Source organism: Triturus cristatus, chromosome 2_2, assembly GCF_964204655.1.
Source record: "Triturus cristatus chromosome 2_2, aTriCri1.1, whole genome shotgun sequence".
Classification (NCBI taxonomy): Eukaryota; Metazoa; Chordata; class Amphibia; order Caudata; family Salamandridae; genus Triturus; species Triturus cristatus.
The window spans coordinates 968404428-968419954 of NC_140582.1; the positions used below are offsets into that span (position 1 = coordinate 968404428).

Sequence of the window (15527 nt, forward strand, 5' to 3'; positions counted from 1 at the left end):
ACAGACAGACAGACAGACAGACAGACAGAAAGACAGACAGACAGACAGACAGACAGACAGACAGACAGACAGACAGACAGACAGACAGACAGACAGACAGACAGACAGATAGATAGATAGATAGATAGATAGATAGATAGATAGATAGATAGATAGATAGATAGATAGATAGATAGATAGATAGATAGATATCAATTGCATCATAAGGAAAACCAGTACAATAATACCTGGTAAAGTAGGGTCACCACAGGATACATTTGTACTCCCCTTTCCCACCCAAGTCTTGGAGGTCTGTCCTGTGAATCTGCTGCTCCTCTTGTGTTGCACAAGCCCAGCCATACCCAGCCTGCTGGCTTACCTCCTCTCTCACAATGATTGGAAGGCTGTGGTTGGGGGAAATATTAGGCTGGGTTCCAGGGGTAGGGGGTATCTTGAGCTGGTGGAGAAGACAGCGCTGTTGAGTGATTCAGCACATATACCCATAGAGGGTCCCATATGTCTTCACGCTTCAGGAGTTTAGATCTTCAGTGCTTCGGAGACACAGACCTGCAGGAAGGGACTCCTGATCATGCAGTGGTGAAGGGAGGAAACTGACGTTTGTGTGAACTAAGGGCATGGTGCAGATGTATGCTATAGGGTGTGCACACAGTAACATAGGACAACTTGAGCTCTCTTTGGGGGTTGTGGGTTTCCTCCGTGGTACACCACACAGCACCTCGCCTGGGCTGCGTATAAAAACACAAAAACAAGCCTATGAGGAGCTGCCCAGCTGTAGAGCCATCCCTGGAGCTCGGCAGGTACGGACAGGTTACTTACTCCGATATACCTATACAAGGCAGGTGGCGCAGTGAGACTAGCCTGCTAGATGGCTGCTTCGTAAGAGAGCTCCTTGCGGTCACCTAATAATCCTTTAATTATCCTCCACTTCCAGCCTCTCCCATGCGCTAGAATTAACAGACCCAAGCATCGGAGTGCTGTGGCGTACAAAAATGCTAACTCTCAAGAATGACATTGCCTGGGAAGTCCTCAAAAACTGCGAAGAAATTGTCGAAATTGTCGAAATTGTCAAAGTGCGCATGTATGGCCCCAGAGCGGCGTTGCTGGAGGGGCTGCGGAGCGGTATCTGCGAGATCCCTCCCCTGCTAGGGGAGCAATACTGAAGAGCCCGTGAAATTATCTGCTGTGGCGCTGCTGAGAGCCGGGGAGACGGAGGACTGAGCGGCGAGGGCCGCGGGGCTCCGGCCGCACTGGAGAGCGAAGGTGACAGCGGCCTGAAGTGACCTGAAGCGGGGGACTGTGGCTCTGCTGCAGTGGAAGTGCGGCCGGCTGCCGCAATATCGGGCAGCACTGCAGGGCCCGCACTAAAGGTGAGCGAATCTGCTCTGCGTGGTTGCGGCACTCCCCTGCTCCCCCCTAGCGCGTGGACTGCAAACTGACCTGGGCCCAGCCTACACTACACAGCGCCTGACGACGGGACTCGCACTGCTCCTCTGCGGAACTACCAAATGTGTGCGTGTTCCACATTGTGCGTTGCGCGCTGCGATTTACTCATCATTCGCCCCAACTTTCAGGACAGGTGACACTGAGGCGCCACACTGCCAAATCTGCCGCCCAACACTGGTCTAACGGAACATGTCCTAGACTGCCCTGAGGAGGCCCGGAGATTGACCGGTGTGGTAGTGGGAACACGCAGCAGGACTTGGCCGGCAACCTGCGCTCGAGGGACCTTGTCCAGGGGCCTATAAGATGACAGGGCCCGTGTGCACTGAATTATTACGGCCATCCTAAAGTACACCATTGCCCCGAGCATACCTACTGGACTCCACCACTAAAGTGGGCCACACGCTGAGCAGTAATGCGCAAGCTGTAGCGGCCATTCATCATACTCCAGAGTCCCTGCCTGTGTGTCGCCCAACATCGATGCAGTGCCTCATCGGCTGCGGGAAAGTGACAATGGGTAAGCCGGACCGGAATCAGACCAGACTGAACTTTGAGCAGGAAAAGAAAATGGCGGACAATCCTGGGGCAGAACAAGCATCAGCGCCTGCGGTGGACATGCAACCCGCTGCCGCGGTGGACTTCCAATCTATGTTCACGACGATACAAGCAACGCTAACCAACATAGATGGGAAAATTTATAAATTGACCTATAAAGTGGATCGTATGTCTGAACGACTGGATCGACACACAGAACGGATCGATATGGCAGAGAGGCAGATTTCTGACGCAGAGGATGCACAACGCCAAACAGAAACAAAACAGGAAAAGACAGATAAAGTGCTGGCAGCTCTCATGGCGAAATCTGAAGACTTTGAAGCGAGATCCCGCTGCAACAATCTATGCTTTATGGGCATAGCAGAATCAACCAACACGGGTAACATGGAAGATACATAGAAACTCTGCTGATAACACTGCTGAGTAAGGACACATTTTCCACTGTCTTTATTGTTGAAAGGGCACATAGATCGCTGGCGCTGCTCCCTCCACCTGGAGCGAGACCGCGCCCATTATAGCAAAACTTCTAAACTACAGAGACCGGGACGCAGCACTCCGAAAAGCGAGGGAACTGGGCACTCTGTCACACGAGGGTATGACTATCTCTATCAACCCAGATTTCACACAAAGTCCAAGAGGCACGGAAAAAGTTTGTGGACGTCAAGAAGACGCTACGTGATCAAAATATCCCGTACGCAATGATCTACCCCGCCCATCTCTGTGTCACGGAGGGGGGGGAACAGAATTTACAATTACCCTAAAGAGGTGCTTACATTTCTGAGACAGAGAGGCACACAAGCACCGCATGGACGATCACCCAGGACTGAACAAGAGAATCAGGAGCACACATCGGATGTGGAATAGGGGTCATTTGTCCTGTATTGTGCCTTGCAGTTGATCTTTGAATCCCGGGTAGCCTTGGCAGCGCCACACACGGACACAGATAAGTGCTCACCACGAACTCATGCTATGTATCCATATGTATGTCTGGACTTGGTGGGTGTAGGATACTTGCAAAGGGTGCAGCACTGTATTCAGCAGTATTATGTGAGATGATCCACAGCTGAAACAGGAGGGCGGGGTTGGTGGCACTATACATTTAACGTGACCCCTATGAACGTGACCCCTAGGAAGTGAAATCCTTGCTTCTTCACCTGATATGGGGAGGTAAACAGGCCAGAGTGAGCAGGGCTACACTTACGCTAGATTATGCTAAAGGCAGATTTAATGCACCAGACCTATACCTTTACTATCTATGTGCGCAAGCGCAGTACACCTATCACTGCTTCAGGCCGCACGCTGCATGTAGCGGTGGAGGACGGGGACTCACACCCAGTTCCGCTAGCGGGGGTTCTCACACACATTCACAGGGGCACACCCTGCACAGAAATTAACTCAGTAGACACGATTATAGGAGCATGGCAAGCAATAGGTAACATCACTAACAGACTTCCTATTTATGGGCCGGCACTGCCCATAGCACACCATGCAGCCCTCTCGGTAACACGGGAAGAGGGCCCCATTAAGGCCCTGAGGGAAGTGGGTCTCGTGTACATGCGGGATGTATACCCAGAGGGACACTTTCTTACGGAGGAACATCTATCCTATATAACAAATCCATCGCTATTGTTTAAGTTTACCATCTACAGACTACGGCGCGCAATTAGGGGTCACTACCAAACATATCCAGATGAACCACCAACACAAAGTGCTCTGCAGATGCTGTTGATAGCGCCATCTCAACGAAAGTTTGTTACAAAATTATAGAGGGAGGGAGGTAAGGGAAGGCAGGGTCCCCGCACCGGACAGAAGCCTAGCTCAATGGAACCGAAGCCTAACTCCTCCACTGCTAGACAAGGACTGGGAGCATGTTTGTAGGTTGACTGGTTCCCTTACACCTGACGGCAATCTACGCATAATCCATTTCAATTACATCCACCAGACTTACCACACTCTGGCCAAGCTGCATAGATATAGCCTCAGGGATACAAGAAACTGTAAACGGTGTGGCCATCCAGACGCTGACTTTCTACATTTGGCATGGGACTGTAGATGCGTACTGTTGTTTTGGGAGGGGGTATCGCAACAACTACAAGAGATGACGGGGACTATCTTGCAATGTACGCCTACAATTTGTTTACTATGTTTTGCTCCACAGCTGAAGGGAGCGTTGGGAAAGGTTGTGCGCATTTGGTACGGTACGTAAGCGAGAACGGTACACCGGTGTCTACGGCATCCGAAAACACCCTTCTGTTTGCACAGGACCTATCATATGTTTCCAGAAGACCCTGAAGCATTTATAATGAATGAACCCAGGATATAAAATAAGAAATGATGATCTGTCAGGAGAAATTACAGTAAAGAAGTAAAATGTATACATAAATGAATAAGCACAAAAGTCAGTATCCAAATTGCAGACTGTGGTTATGTAGAAGTGATTATATGCAAGGATGCTATTGTTAGATTTAAATTAAGAAGGCTAAAAAAGAAAGTCACACTTAGAATGCGTTCTCAATAAACCTGAGTCAATCTGTTGGGCCTTGAGTTGACCCAGCAGCGGAGAGTGTTCATGCTCAGCTCAAAGTACACGTCCTGCACAACAGGGGGGGTATTCTCAATGGAACTGCGGAGGGCATTAGCAACTTGCACGCATTTTGAGGACTTTCATTGATATTGCAGAGTTAACCTCCCTGTAGAGGACAGGGCTCTGTGGCCATGAGTCCACATGGATTCGAAGTACACAGGAACATACCGTCAAGACAACACCGCATTGTGTGACAATCAATCAATCAATCAAAGGCATTTATAACGCGCACTACTCACCCGGAGGGTCTCAAGGCGCTTGGGGGGGGGGGGGGTCCGCTACTGCTCGAACAGCCAGGTCTTGAGCTTCTTCCTGAACGAGAGGTGGTCTTGGGTCAGGCGTAGTTCGGGAGGGAGGGAGTTCCAGGTCTTGGCGGCCAGGTGGGAGAAGGACCTTCCTCCTGTTGTCGCTCTTCGGATGCGGGGGACGGCGGCGAGGGCGAGACTGGTCGATCGGAGATGGCGTTTGGGAGCGTAGAAGTTGAGGCGGCTGTTGAGGTAACTCGGGCCTTGGTTGTGTAGGGCTTTGTGTGCGTGGGTGAGGAGCCGGAAGGTAATTCTCTTGTTGACCGGGAGCCAGTGCAGGTCTCTCAGGTGTCTGGAGATGTGGCTGTGTCTGGGGATGTCGAGGATGAGTCTCGCTGAGGCGTTCTGGATCCGCTGGAGTCTCTTCTGGAGCTTGGCGGTGATTCCGGCGTAGAGGGCGTTGCCGTAGTCCAGACGGCTGGTGACGAGGGCCTGGGTGACCGTCTTCCTGGTCTCGGTGGGGATCCACCGGAAGATCTTACGTAGCATGCGCAGGATGTTGAAACAAGACGAGGAGACGGCGTTGACTTGTCTGGTCATGGAGAGGGAGGAGTCCAGGATGAAGCCCAGGTTGCGTGCGTGGTCTGTCGGTTTGGGTGCGGTGCCCAGGGCGGGGGGCCACCAGGAGTCGTCCCAGGCGGAGGGCGAGGAGCCCAGGATGAGGACTTCCGTCTTGTCTGAGTTCAGTTTCAAGCGGCTGGTCGTCATCCATTCGGCTACGTCTTTCATCCCTTGGTGTAGGTTGGCTCTGGCGGTGGCGGGGTCGTTGGTGAGGGAGAGGATCAGCTGTGTGTCGTCGGCGTAGGAGATGATGTTGAGGTTGTGTTGGCGTGCGATGGCCGCAAGGGGGCTCATGTAGACATTGAAGAGGGTGGGGCTGAGCGAGGAGCCTTGGGGAACGCCGCAGATGACTTCTGTTGCTGCAGATCCGAACTCTCTGTGTCCTTCCAACGAGGAAGGAGATGATCCAATCCAGTGCCTTCTCCTGGATTCCGACGTTGTTGAGGCGCTGCACTAGGGTGCGGTGGCAGACAGTGTTGAATGCCGCGGAGAGGTCTAGGAGGATGAGGGCCGCTGTTTCTCCGTTGTCCCGCAGGGCTCGGATGTCATCGGTGGCAGCGATGAGGGCGGTTTCGGTGCTGTGGTTGGCCCGGAAGCCAGACTGTGAGGGGTCGAGGGATCCGTTCGTCTCGAGGAAGGCGGCCAGCTGCTTGTTGACTGTCTTCTCGATGACTTTGGCTGGAAATGGGAGGAGCGAGATGGGGCGGTAGTTCTTGAGTTCGGTGGGGTCCGCTGTTGGTTTCTTTAGTAGAGCGCTGAGATCGGCGTGCTTCCAGCTCTCCGGGAAGGTGGCGGTGTCGAAGGAGGTGTTGATGATGTCCCGCAGGTGGGGTGCGATGACAGCGTCGGCCTTGTTGAAGACGTGGTGAGGGCAGGGGTCGGTTGGGGATCCGGAGTAGATGGAGTTCATCGTGCGGATGGTGTCTTCGGTGTTGATCGGTGTCCAGGCGCTGAGGGTGGTGGTGGGGGGCGTTGGTGCAGTCGTGGGGGGCGTTGTTTGTGTGCTGAAGCTGTTGTGTATGTCAGCGATCTTGTTGTGGAAGTACGAGGCGAGGGAGTTGCAGAGGTCTTGCGATGGGGTGATGTCGTTGTTTCCGGCGTTGGGGTTGGAGAGCTCTTTCATGATGTTGAAGAGTTCCTTGCTGTTGTGTGCGTTGTTGTCCAGGCGGTCCTTGAATGCTGTTTTCTTGGTGGTGTGGATCAGTTGATGGTGCTTTCAGGTGGCGAGCTTGAGGGTAGTCATGTTGTCCGGTGTTGGGTCTCTTCTCCAGGCTTTCTCGAGGGCTCGGCAGTTCTTCTTGGAGCATTTGAGTTCGTCGGTGAACCAAGGGGCCTTCTTGCTGCCGGGTCTGCTGGGCGGGGTCCTCAGAGGGGCGAGTTCGTCCGCGCAGTTGCTGATCCACTTCGTGAGGTTGTCGGCGGCCTGGCTGGGGTTCGCTGAGCTGGCGGGAGGGTGCTGGCTCAGGGATGCGGCGAGTTGGTCGGCTGTGATCTTGTTCCAGCTTCTTCGTGCAACTTGTGGCTGGTGGTGGTGGATCGTGGTCCTTCTGAAGCTGAAGTGGATGCAGCTGTGGTCCGTCCAGTGGAGTCCGGTGGCGTGGCTGAAGACGATGTCCTTGCTGGAAGAGAAGACGGCGTCGAGTGTGTGTCCGGCGAGGTGGGTGGGGGTGGTCACCAGCTGCTTGAGTCCGAGGTTGGCGAGGTTGTCAAGCAGGGTGGTGGTGTTGCGGTCGTTGTCGTTCTCCAGGTGGAAGTTGAGGTCCCCGAGGAGGATGTAGTCAGCGGAGGGGAGGGCGTGCGGGCTGATGAAGTCGGCGATGTCTTCGCTGAATGGTGTGCGGGGTCCCGGGGGTCGGTAGATCAGGGTGCCTCTGAGGGTGGTCTTGGGGTCGGCGTGGATCTGGAAGTGCAGGTGTTCGGCGGTTGTCAGGGTGTCGTCGGTGTTGGTCGTGATGCGGATGGTGTTCCTGTGGATGATGGCGATGCCTCCTCCGGTCTGGTTGCCGCGGTCCCTCCGGGTGATCTTGTAGCCCTCTGGGATGGCGATGGCGATGTCGGGCGCTGAGGAGGCGTTCATCCATGTTTCCGTGAGGAAGGCGACGTCAGGAGCTGTGGTGTCGAGGAGGTTCCCGAGTTGGACGGCGTGTCTGTGGACGGAGCGGGTGTTGAGCAGGATGCACTTCAGGTGGTTGCTGCTGGTGTTCGGCTTGGTGAGTGTTGGTGCAGTGCAGGTCCGGATGCTGGTGAACTTGCAGGAGTGGCAGCTGAAGGGTCCGTGGGTGCGTCTCGGGGTGGCTCGGTAGCATCCTGGGATTCGGCCGGTGTTGAGTGCGTTGAGGGTGGCGGCGTCGTAAGTCCGGCGGGTGGGCTGGGGTCTGCGGGGGCCAGGGGTCCTGGCGCGGGGCGCGGTCCAGGCGCGGACGGGCGTAGACGGGCTTACCTTTGGCGCACCTTCGGCGCTCAATCGGTGCTCCCGCTGCGCGCGTCCGCTGCGCGGTCGCTCAGGGGGCGTCATAAGAAGGGAGCCGGGAGGGAGGGTCCGCTGGGAGGCGGGGAGCGCGGGGGCCAATCGGCAGGCGGGGGGGCGGGGTCGCGGCAGGGAACTTCGGGAAAACCTATGCGGGCTTAGTGGGCGGCCCTGCGGCGGCTGGGGTGCCGGGGATCCGAGGTCGGGCGGCCCTGCGGCGGCTGGGGCGCCGGGGATCCGAGGTCGGGCAGGCAGCAGGTAAGGAGGCAGGCAGAGCAGGCAGGCAGCGTGGGGGCGACCAGGCCGTGGAGGGCGCAGTGGTCGCTGTGATGTCAGGCCCCAGTAGTGTTTCCTCAAACTTCTTATACTTAGTTCATGGCTCATGGCATACGTGTAACCGTCATTGATGTTGACTTTTAGGACTTAGTCATTTTGAAGCATTAGGCTATGAAAGCCATTGACCCAAGACAATAAATCCAAGTTCACAGAGGTGAGTATTATGTGTCCCTGCCTCGTTTTCAGCAAGGCAAATATCGCAGTCCCACAGAAATAGAAGAAATTAAGCACGTTTTCCTTCCAATGGCTATTTTGGTCGTTTTGGTCAAAGTTGAACTACAACAACCCAAAGAACAAAACGGCTCCATGCATCCGTCGGCACAGCGAGATAGTAAGAAGAATCTTTGCTCGATATGGGACCAGCCGCAGCTCGAGTCCATTATTTGTTATGACCGCCAATTGTCGCCAAATCTCAGGAAGGCTAATGCTCTGAACGGGCATGAGTGGGTTTGTCTTCTAAAGCAGTTTTGTGCCCAAAACTTGCTGGGTATGAAGACATGTACACTCCCAGACCAGTGCTCTCAATTGGATGAAGTCATAAAGCAAAGTAATTCTGAACTGTTTGTACTTAGGTCATGAATATTTGCAGGTGTGATTCTGAATGTAATTGTCTAGCACAGCTCAAAGTGCGCCACCTTACCACAATGTATCACCCCACATATGTTGCAGTTAAAACAAAAATCTTAGATATTAAACCAATGGGTTCAACGAATCACCATTGATTTTGGCAGAACTGTATTATAAAGGGTCACCACATACACATCAGATGAGTCAAAATCAGAGGCGCAACTAGAGCCGAATTTCGGGGGGGGGCTACTTGAAATTTCAGTGGGGACTAATTCTTCTAGCAATAGACAGAGTGGAGATGAAGGGGTGAAAAAAACAACAAAGTCTCGTTAACACGTAAATGATCTTTTAAAGACCTGTGAAGTACTCAGGTGCAGCTGTGATAAGCTCAAAACCTGGCTGACACACACGACAGGGCGGTGGGGGCTGAAGCTCATTGAGGCCAATGGGCGTTGCGCGCCTGGTCAAAATATGGTTCTCAAATGAGTTTCTTCTCTGTTACTGGACAAAATAATCATTCCAAACTTGCAGAGTGGCCCTGCCCACCGTTACTGGAGGCATGAATCATGCAGCACAGGACATTATTCAATATATTGGAGAGGCTATTGATCATGTAACCCTCCCTAAAAATGGTTAAACCCTTCCGAAGAATTTATACAGTCCCTGGTGTTCTTAAGTCTTGTAAATGTAAAGCTCTTAAGAGGGTCTTGTGCAAAAGGTACAACTTGGTGAGTAAATTTCAATGCGCAGAAGCTTTTAAGAAATACCAAAATACTGGTCAAAGAAACAAAAGCAGCTTTCAGAGCCGCCAGGAATATCTTGGCTTGTAATAGTACAAGAGAAGTCTTTAAGAGCCTAAATAAACTGTCTAAACCCCACTGTTGTGTCACCCCAGGGATTCCCAGAACTTTGTGAATCGCTGGCGATATATCTTTTGCTAAGATAAAAACAATCCCCAGATCTTTTCAATCATAGATAGTTGAAAAGACTACTGATCTTGGGTCTAACTCATTAAGCTCTTAACATAATAGGGATAAAATCTGCCTCTTCCCTGGATCCTTGCCCTTCAAAAATGTACCATCTTTCAATGGACACTGTGGCTTCCAAACAAGCTATCACAAATTGCTCCTTTTACACAGCCATGGTTCGGGCTATCTTGTCCCTACTGAAAGTTACACATGTAAATTGTTACAGTGCAGCCCCAATGTTAGCCAATGTTAGCCTATGGGACGGACAGTATTTCACTATCAGGACATGTCACACACACCCGTACATGTCCTACCTTTCACATACACTGCACCCTACCCGTACGGGTGCCTTGGGTCCACCTAAGGAGTGCCTTATATGTAAGAAAAGGGAAGGTTAGGGTCTGGCAAGTGGGTGCACTTGCCAGGTCGACATGGCAGTTTACAACTGTGACAGATCTGAGACACATTCACAGGGCTACTCATGTGGAAGGCACAACCAGTGCTGCAGGTCCACTAGGAGCATTTGGTTTACAGGCCCTGACACACTCAGTGCACTTTAATAGGGACTTAACCAGCAAATCAAATATGCCAATCATGGATAACCAATCATATCACAATTTACATGTAGAGCATATGCACTTTCAGCACTGAGTAGTAGTGGTAAAGTGCCCAGAATCATATAGCCAACAAAAACAGGGACAGAAAAATAGGAGGCCAAAGGTTTGGGGGTAAACCTGAAAAAAGGGCCAAGTCTAACACGTACGATACATGCACAGGCACTTAACATACACAAGACGTCAGTGCAATGTTGTGGGTATGACATAATAGTGGAAGTTTAATAGTGGAAGGTGTCAGTAGGCCACAATCTTACTGACACAGATAAAAAGATAAGGTCAAATATGTGATCACAAAACATGGTATGGTGCCACCACCCCTTTATGTTCTAAACCCAAGACGCATAGTAGTTCTCTATCCCCTATGAGGGCACACTAAGTGCGGTGCTCAAGGTCACCAAGCAGGTTCCGGACCTTGTATTGTCAGGGACAGGCCTAGGCCTCTGCAGATTAGCGTGATGTCAGAGCTAAAATGCAAGTCAGCATGCCAGTTTCACATGCAGTTGGGTACTCAGGGCAGAGGCACATGTCATCATTACAGTGATGTACTTATTTCTATATGTCATTACTTGCAAATTTGATGTATAGGCTTTCAGTTCCAAAACAGTTTGAAATTTCAGAAATTAGCTCAATTCCCAGAAATGCAACAATCATATATATATATACACACGCACACACACGCACATACACACACACTCACAGACACACACACACACTGGCAGTGGCTGGTGACCTTCCTGAATGCCAGGGATCCAGCTGCGTTGGCACGCGCACCACCGCCGACTCCCTGTCTCCTTGAACTTTACTCATCCAGCAAAGAGCTGCACACAAATATAGTGCAAATCAATTTTATTGTAGCATAATATGGGTGCCAAACATCAACACATTTTTAGCTGACCAACATCCTTGTTCACGATGCATGATGCCATCTTGTGTTCATTTAAATAATCACGTGAACCAGTATAGCAAAATAAACATGAAAAACATATTTCATAAGTAGCCCTGCTGCAATACAAAGCAGATTATGCTGGAACAAGGCAATCCAAATAAACCTAATAAAAAAAATGTAAACAATAAAAATAATTGGCCAGCTCTCAGTAGTTATGCAAAATATTAGCATATACTATTCACAGATGAGGATAAGCCTTAATGCCATTGAGTACACACATAATCACTTCAGTACAACTATGGAACCTATATCCTATATCCTGCAGCACCCAGACAATAATAAGACTCACACATCCAGCTCACATGCCAACTCACACATTAATACCATACAGATCATACCTCTTTTTTCTGAAACGCGCATATTGAGCACTCCGTGTGCACTTCACTGAAGGACCTGCGTTTGCCAGTAACCCCGATGGAGTCCTGATTGGTGGTATTCCGTCAACTCGCCTCACCGCATTCCAGTTCGGAACCATCACGGGAGCAATGCATTGTCCTGTCTGCAACTCGTCAGAAGTAAGAGTGGGTGGCAAACTCTGCTCCGCCAGCAGAGTTTGTGGAATTTTGCCAACTCCGCGCTCCGCTGGGAGCGTGGAGTTAGCCAAAAGACTCTAATTTCACACTGTGGCAGGGTTTGCTACCACCGCCCACCTCTACAGTCCTTACCTGGATCTCGGCATGGCGTTCTTGGTGCCCGGCCTGTCTTCTCGGCCGTGCAGGATTCTTCTCCTGGGCTGTAACTAATGAAACCCCTTTGCTGCAGGTCTCATGAGGACTGCGCATGCACACGCATGGGGAGTGGAGACTGGCTTAAGGTCTCCACTCTCTATGTGTGCGAATGTGCAGTCCTCGCGAGTCCCGCAGTGAAGCGGTTTCATTAGTTACAGCCCAGGAGAAGAAACACCATGGATTACCACCACGGCAGCAGGAGGGGTGGCAGCACCATTGGCGCAGAAGACCAGCAACTAAACCGGACGAGAGGTAAAAGCTGGAGGCAGTCTGGGGCTCAGTGGAAGGGGGAAGGAACCCTCCATGACAAACGCGCAGTGCGCTGCCAGCCAGGTCTGGGACTCTGCTGCTACCATAGGGCAGACAGAATTCCACAGAAATTGTAGGCAACTCGGCGGAATTCCGCATAGAGCCACTCTGCCAATTCTGCCCACCATTAATCAGAAGGAGACAGGCCCGCGCCACATGATACGGCTCCTGGGTGCCAATGTCAGTGGGGGGTTGACGTGCCTCCCAAGTGCCCTGCAACACATTGTTGCCCACTGACCTCCTCTAAGCCCCCTTGTTAAGAAGGACACCGCTCCTAGGTCAGGAGAGACCTCAGTGGTGCATGGATGGTACTGAGCTTGGCAGCTGCACAGCTTGCTCATGAGCATCTGCTGTTGGGAGTTGATAGCAGGGGACACAGCCAAGTCTTCTACGTGGCCTGAAGTGTATGCGCCCCTCCGTTTGGGCCTTACCTGAAGGCACTTGTTCCTTGAGTGTCCATTATGGAGTGAGTCCTCAATCAGGAACTTGCTGATGAGGAAAACATTTCCAAAAAGGAAAAATTACCGTGATGCAACTTATAGGCACGCAGGTGCTCCTGTGCCCTACCGGGGATGCCTAATGAATGTACGAAGTTTAGTAGGAGTGCAGGTGCGCTGCATCCTACACTTATGGTGTTATTTAGTGATCCATGTACTTATGGTGATATTTTGTGGTTTGTGTTTTCCCTCTAACATAACTGGCATTACATGCCCTGATGTTATGATGAAAGTCGTTTTTATTCTTGCATTGTCCAGGATAATATGCCCTGTATTTATGGTTCATGTCTTATGTTATGCACAATATACTATATTTTTAAATAATACTGTGTGGAGTTTCTTTTGTGCGGTAGTCATTGTGTTTCTGTGTTTGTGTGTTGCGCAAACGCTTTTCACATTGCCTCTGATAATAAGCCTGCCTGCTCTGTGCCAGGCTACCAGAGGGTGAGCTTAGGTTATCTTTGATGTGTAACTTACTTGCCCTAACTAGAGTGGTGGGTTCTACCTCGCTTAGGAGCATACCTTAGCCAACCAGAAATCCCATTTCTAACACGTTGCCTCTAGCTTGGACTATTTCTTTACTTCGACAAGACCTCTAAACGACAGAAGGTTAATGATTCTTGGTAGGATCTTTCTTGTGAAACAATAACCTGTAATTAACTTTTACATAGGATTGAGTGACAATGAATCCAGGCCCTGGCATACCCATTTGTTCTTTCTGGATTTAGTTAACAACGGGTGTATTATATTCCAGATTTCAAGATACTACCTTGACATGTGACAGTCAATGAAAGTAGTAAGTATGACCTGAATGAAGTCCATGAGCGTGAATATGTAAATGTTTGCCAGTTGGTAACATAATATTAACAGACAACAGTAGAGGAAAAACTCAAATATTCTACTCAACCACTCATTTCAAACCCTAGCGTTGTTATAGACTATTCCAAAACTTATAAAATGTGTCTATCTTTTGTCATGAAATCTCTCAACTGCAATTAGAATTTTCTGTCTTAGGACTTGATCAGCTAAGATATTAATGCACTTAAATTCAAACACCATCATTAACGAGCACAAAAATCATCATTTATGCACTTGAAGTTCCATCAGTGTGGCAAACAATTCTATGTGAGTAAATCTACTCACAGGGCAGGTTGGTAGAATTCTGGGGTAAGGCTACATGCCAAGGTTGGTGAGCACTCACAAACCTGGAGTTTATGGGTAATCGCAAACCTTGGTCACACCCATTCTTTCCAAATTAGATGGAGATTAAATCCTACCAATGGCCGGAGAAAGGCCTTCATTTATGGGGATTTGGCATAAGGTAGCGCAGCTAGTCACCTTGCAGCGCTGCTCTACGCCAAAGTGAAAGGGCAGAAATGTACTGCATTTATCCAATACGGTGCATTGCTTCCCCTTACCCCTGCGATAATACCATTTTGGCAGCCTAGTGCCAACGCAGGCACCCTTGCACTGCAGGTTTTTTGTCAGCAGGATTTTTCCTGCACAAAAACAATTCTGAGAGGTGTTTTATTCTTTCTATGTGTGCTGCAGAATGCAGTACACATAGAAAGAGGAAAAACAGGGAGAAATAGAGATATTTCTCCTTGTTATGCCTCGCCTCGGGAGGCATAAGATTTGGACGCATTCCCAGGTTTACAAGTCCTTGTAAATTTGTGAATGCGTCAAAACTCATGGGAGTTGTGTGGGAACACCCACCGCAATGCCCATGGAACGCCTCCTTTGCGATATGTGGCCTTACTCAAGACTTATGAGGCCGCTCAAATTCATGCAAGATGGCTATGCGTGGCTTCATAAATCTGACTCAGAGCCTTGCATCATGCATTTTCCACTTTGCATGGTGCAATCGTGACACAAGGCTCTCATAAAGATGCCCCTAAGTCGGTATCCTGCATGGTAATGAAGAAGGATCATCCCAAAATTGGAGGAAGCCCTGTGGGAAAGGGTTTCTTCGAAAGAAAAAATATTTTTCTTGTGGGGAGAAAAATAATTTGTAAATGTAAAAGTGTAATTTCTACGTGCAGAAATGCGAACTTGCTACATGTGGAAATGTTCATGTATGTGAGTGCCCCTGGTTATTGAATTTGGAAAGAATTTAATGTGGGATTAAAGACCAGAATACAATGTCCGCGGAAATCAGGCAGTTTTTTGAGGCATTTATGGGGATGCTTCAGTGTCCAACGGATTTGCACAGATATGCAATTTTCAACCACATTTGACCTTTTTTATGTCCAATGCTTTATCCATGATGCGTTTCATTTTGTGGTCTAAACTTTGTAAATGTTTTTTATAATCAAAAATATGTACTTTAAAAAGCTAACTACAGCCCTCCCAACCTTTAAATAGTTCTCACTGTAGAGCTCTACGGGGAGAAGGGGCGGAGTCATGGGTATTGGGGCTTTGGACCAACTGCAGTACTTAATAGCCACCACTACCGTCCTCCCCGGAGGGAAGGAACTAATCTGAATCCACCGTCCATGTCCAGAGGAGGTTTAAATGGAGCCCAGCTGTGCAGAGAGTTCACCATGCTCTCAAATTGCTTCTACTCAAATTGCTTTTGCCCACACGCTCTCAAACTACTTCTGCACCTTTTCCCTCGTCAAACAACCCCAAGACGCCCTCGGGCATG

The 15527-nt window shown here is 50.1% G+C and overlaps 1 protein-coding gene across 1 annotated transcript in view; it reads right to left on the bottom strand.

Moving 5' to 3' along the window:
* The window catches only part of LOC146863013 (ADP-ribosyl cyclase/cyclic ADP-ribose hydrolase 2-like), a 234883-nt gene that overhangs the window by 145256 nt on the left and 74100 nt on the right, over positions 1-15527 (bottom strand). The gene's annotated exons all lie outside the window — the stretch shown is intronic.